Raw genomic sequence first — 6,297 nt, forward strand, 5'->3', positions numbered from 1 at the left:
CAATATTTACTTCAGCTCCTGACATTGATTTTTGTGTTTCGAATCGAGAGCGAGTCACGGCTTTTTCAGAGGTAGAAATGGTTGAACACTTTGAAATGTGAGTCAGTTTGTGATGGAGCTTTGCTGCCACCTGGCAGTGCAAATACGCAACTGCAGCAGGACTCTGAGTGGACTGAGACGTTTTGAGTTGATCATACCTGCACAGTGCTTCTTAACTTTGTTGGAGGTTTCAGTTTATCATACTAGCACAGTGCTTCTTAACTTTGTTGGAGGTTTCAGTTTATCATACCTGCACAGTGCTTCTTAACCTTGTTGGAGGTTTCAGTTTATCATACTAGCACAGTGCTTCTTAACTTTGTTGGAGGTTTCAGTTTATCATACTAGCACAGTGCTTCTTAACTTTGTTGGAGGTTTCAGTTTATCATACTAGCACAGTGCTTCTTAACCTTGTTGGAGGTTTCAGTTTATCATACCTGCACAGTGCTTCTTAACCTGGTTGGAGGTTTCAATCAATCAATCAATGTTTATTTATAAAGCCCCAAATCACAAATGTCTCAAAGGACTGCACAAATCATTACGACTACGACATCCTCGGAAGAACCCACAAAAGGGCAAGGAAAACTCACACCCAGTGGGACGCCAGTGACAATGCTGACTATGAGAAACCTTGGAGAGGACCTCAGATGTGGGCAACCCCCCCCCCTCTAGGGGACCGAAAGCAATGGATGAGGAGCGGGTCTAACATGATACTGTGAAAGTTCAATCCATAGTGGCTCCAACACAGCCGCGAGAGTTCAGTTCAAAGCGGATCCAAGACAGCAGCGAGAGTCCCGTCCACAGGAAACCATCTCAAGCGGAGGCGGATCAGCAGCGTAGAGATGTCCCCAACCGATACACAGGCGAGCGGTCCATCCTGGGTCTCGACTCTGGACAGCCAGTACTTCATCCATGGTCATCGGACCGGACCCCCTCCACAAGGGAGGTGGGGACATAGGAGAAAAAAGAAAAGAAGCGGCGGATCAACTGGTCTAAAAAGGAGGTCTATTTAAAGGCTAGAGTATACAGGTGAGTTTTAAGGTGAGACTTAAATGCTTCTACTGAGGTAGCATCTCGAACTGTTACCGGGAGGGCATTCCAGAGTACGGAAAACGCTCTATAGCCCGCAGACTTTTTTTGGGCTCTAGGAATCACTAATAAGCCGGAGTCCTATAAACGCAGATTTCTTGCCGGAACATATGGTACAATACAATCGGCAAGATAGGATGGAGCTAGACTGTGTAGTATTTTATACGTAAGTAGTAAAACCTTAAAAGTCACATCTTAAGTGCACAGGAGGCCAGTATAGGTATATATGTATGTATATATGTATATAAAGGTATATACAGTATAGGTATATATGTATGTATATATGTATATAAAGGTATATACAGTACAGGCGTAATATGATCAAACTTTCTTATTCTTGTCAAAAGTCTAGCAGCCGCATTTTGTACCAACTGTAATCTTTTAATGCTAGACATGGGGAGACCCGAAAATAATACGTTACAGTAATCGAGACGAGACGTAACAAACGCATGGATAATGATCTCGGCGTCTTTAGTGGACAAAATGGAGCGAATTTTAGCGATATTACGGAGATGAAAGAAGGCCGTTTTAGTAACGCTTTTAATATGTGACTCAAAGGAGAGAGTTGGGTCGAAGATAATACCCAGATTCTTTACCGTGTCGCCTTGTTTTATTATTTGGTTGTCAAATGTTAGAGTTGTATTATTAAATAGAGGTCGGTGTCTAGCAGGACCGATAATCAGCATTTCCGTTTTTTTGGCGTTAAGTTGCAAAAAGTTAGCGGACATCCATTGTTTAATTTCAATCAATCAATCAATCAATGTTTACTTATATAGCCCTAAATCACTAGTGTCTCAAAGGGCTGCACAAACCACCACGACATCCTCGGTAGGCCCACATAAGGGCAAGGAAAACTCACACCCAGTGGGACATCGGTGACAATAATGATCCAGTGGGACGTCTGTGACAATAATGATTATGAGAACCTTAGAGAGGAGGAAAGCAATGGATTCATTAAGACACGCCTCCAACTGACTACAATCCGGCGTGTTGGTCAGCTTTAGGGGCATCATCAGCATAACAGTGAAAGCTAACACCGTATTTGCGTATGATGTCACCTAGCGGCAGCATGTAGATGCTGAAGAGTACAGGGCCAAGGACCGAACCCTGGGGAACTCCACACGTTACCTTAACATAGTCCGAGGTCACACTGTTATGGGAGACGCACTGCATCCTATCAGTAAGATTAGAGTTAAACCAAGACAGGGCTGAGTCCGACATACCAATTCGTGTTTTGATACGCTCTAATAAAATATTATGATCGACGGTATCGAAAGCAGCGCTAAGATCGAGGAGCAGCAGAAACCGGATTGAAAGGTTTCACATAGATTGTTGGACGCTAAGTGTTCATTTACCTGCTCTGCAACAATTTTTTCGAGGATTTTTGAAATAAAGGGAAGGTGAGACACCGGTCGGTAGTTTACCATGAGGTCAGGATCGAGGTTAGGTCTTTTAAGGAGAGGTTGAATAACCGCTTTTTAGAATGCTAGGGGAACAGTGCCCGAGGAAAGTGATAAGTTTATAATATTTAACACTGATGGACCTAAATGATGTTTTTGTGGGTTTCTGGGGTCAGCGGTTGTGTCGTCAGAGGACTCACAGTAAAAATGAGATGCACAAAAACGACAAAAGTGTGTGTGTGTGTGTACGCTAATGAAAAGGCGTCTGCTGTTCATGCACTGACAGGCATTGTGGCGCCATGCAAATACGCTGATCTCTCTAATACCAGCTGCTCCCAATTGGACCCGACTTCGACAGGCAGAACAAATACCCCCAGAGCGGGCACGGGCGGCGCCGATGGCCGGGGCACAATTCTGATTCCTTGATCCGCTTTTCAACGCCGCCAGTCACGCCGCGGCGTGTTTGCTTGCTGGTAAATTAGTCGTTTGAGCTTAGGAAGGAAAAGTTTGCCTCTTTAAAGTTGATAACAAATATAAAGAGTGGCAGTTTTTCCCCCTCTGGAAAGTATGTTTCTCAGTCAAAGAAAAGGGCTTTTACCGAGTGTGCGGTTTTGTTTTGTCCAGAGGTGGGTAGCCATATAGAGGGATGTGGGGGGGAGTGTGTGTGGGGGCAGTGACGAAGCTGCAGACTAATGTCTCCGGTAAGAGGCGACTTATTACCACCATTTTCTCACCGAACACAACCGGTTGACATGTAGTCAGGATCCATGTTCGATTGACCGCTCTGATCCATAGTAAAACTTAATCTTCGGGAATTATAAACAAGGAAACACCGTGTGTTTGTGTGGCTAAAGGCTAAAAGCTTCCCACCTGCATCTTTCTTCTTTGACGTCTCCATTATTAATTGAACAAATTGCAAAAGATTCAGCGACAAAGATGCCCAGAATACTGTGTAATTATGCGATTAAAGCAGACTACTTATAACTTGGATCGGGCTGGAAAATAATGTCCGCTACAACCCGGGACGTCAAACCGCGACGTTTTCAACAGGACACTTCGCGGGAAATTAAAAATTGCTATTTAGTGTTGCAATGTTAATATTTCATCGTTGATATATAAACTATCAGACTGAGTGGTCGATAGTAGTAGAACTTTAAATACAGGGAATAATCAAAAAGCAAGTGCGTGTGACAAACAGAAGGCTACACAAATGCGTTGCTAAGGGAACGGAAGAAACAGGAAGTGCCACCAGGAACTAAGGAAAACAAACTAACCATATGTGATACAAAAACAGAAGTAAACCAGAACATGACATGATCCAAGTAGCGGATCTTGACAAAAAAAATATTTTTCTCTGTTCTGTAGAAACTGCAGTCACAACACTTGTATAAAAAAAACTAATAATTAAACAGTTACGGCTAAAAAGAAAAGCATGTAAGCTACAAATCCAATGATTATCAGCACCGTTATTTCGCATCGGACGTATATTGGTATCGGCCTCTTTGTTGTTTTTTTTACTACAAGAGAACTGCCATGTTTTCTGGAATAAAAAGTGCACTGGTATATAAGCCGCACCCACTAATAAAATATTATTCCATATATAAGCCGCACTGGGCAAATATACATACTTTGTGAAGTCACTTATTTACAAATAATGTTTATTTACATACCTTCATTGTTTCCAAATGCTGTCTGTGACAGGGCAGTAAAACGGAGGATCATACAAAACAGAAGTCGTCGTCAGGGACCCACTGGCTGCGCAAGCTAGCTCTCCAATCAGCTAAACAGACTTTTTGGTGAATTTACTGAGGGATTTGCGAAACTGAAAACAATACAAAAAGAATGTAAGTTAATAATACCAACAGTCACTTGTAAGCATGTTAGCATATTAGCTAATGCTAATGACGCAAGCTTGATTACATTACAATAGTGATGTAAACACGATGCAGCGCTGCTTGTATGGCAAATGGTATCCCACAAAAGTAAACGCGCAACAGCACTGCTTATATCGCACATGATATCACACACAAGTAAACATGCTGCAGAAATGCTTGTATCGCGCATGATATCACACAAGTAAACATACTGCAGCACTGCTTGTATCCTACATGATATCACACACAAGTAAAAGCGCAGCACTGCTTGTATCACACATGATATCACACACAAGTAAACACACTGCAGCACTGCTTGTATCCTACATGATATCACACACAAGTAAAAGCGCAGCACTGCTTGTATCACACATGATATCACACACAAGTAAACACACTGCAGAACTGCTTGTATCACACATGATATCACACACAAGTAAAGACACTGCAGCTCTGCTTGTATCACACATGATATCACACACAAGTAAACACACTGCAGGACTGCTTGTATCGTACATGATATCACACACAAGTAAACACACTGCAGGACTGCTTGTATCACACACAAGTAAACACACTGCAGGACTGCTTGTATCGTACATGATATCACACACAAGTAAACACACGGCAGGACTACTTGTATCACACATGATATCACACACAAGTAAACACACTGCACGACTGCTTGTATCCTACATGATATCACACACAAGTAAACACACTGCAGGACTGCTTGTATCACACACAAGTAAACACACTGCAGCTCTGCTTGTATCACACATGATATCACACACAAGTAAACACACTGCAGCTCTGCTTGTATCGCACATGATATCCCACACAAGTAAACACACTGCAGGACTGCTTGTATCGTACATGATATCACACACAAGTAAAAACAGTGCAGGACTGCTTGTATCACACACAAGTAAACACACTGCAGGACTGCTTGTATCACACATGATATCACACACAAGTTAACACACTGCAGCACTGCTTGTATCACACATGATATCACACACAAGTAAACACACTGCAGGACTGCTTGTATCACACATATCACACACAAGTTAACACACTGCAGCACTGCTTGTATCACACATGATATCACACACAAGTTAACGCACTGCAGCACTGCTTGTATCGCACATGATATCACACACAAAACAGTGCAGGACTGCTTGTATCACACACAAGTAAACACACTGCAGGACTGCTTGTATCACACATGATATCACACACAAGTTAACACACTGCAGCACTGCTTGTATCACACATGATATCACACACAAGTAAACACACTGCAGCTCTGCTTGTATCACACATGATATCACACACAAGTAAACACTCTGTAGGACTGCTTGTATCGTACATGATATCACACACAAGTAAACACACTGCAGCACTGCTTGTATCGTACATGATATCACACACAAGTAAACACACTGCAGGACTGCTTGTATCGCACACAAGTAAACACACTGCAGCACTGCTTGTATCGCACATGATATCACACACAAGTTAACACACTGCAGCACTGCTTGTATCACACATGATATCACACACAAGTAAACACACTGCAGCACTGCTTGTATCACACATGATATCACAGACAAGTAAAGACACTGCAGGACTGCTTGTATCACACATGATATCACACACAAGTTAACACACTGCAGCACTGCTTGTATCACACATGATATCACACACAAGTAAACACACTGCAGCTCTGCTTGTATCACACATGATATCACACACAAGTAAACACTCTGTAGGACTGCTTGTATCGTACATGATATCACACACAAGTAAACACACTGCAGCACTGCTTGTATCGTACATGATATCACACACAAGTAAACACACTGCAGGACTGCTTGTATCGCACACAAGTAAAC

Source organism: Nerophis ophidion, linkage group LG29, assembly GCF_033978795.1.
Source record: "Nerophis ophidion isolate RoL-2023_Sa linkage group LG29, RoL_Noph_v1.0, whole genome shotgun sequence".
Classification (NCBI taxonomy): domain Eukaryota; kingdom Metazoa; phylum Chordata; class Actinopteri; order Syngnathiformes; family Syngnathidae; genus Nerophis; species Nerophis ophidion.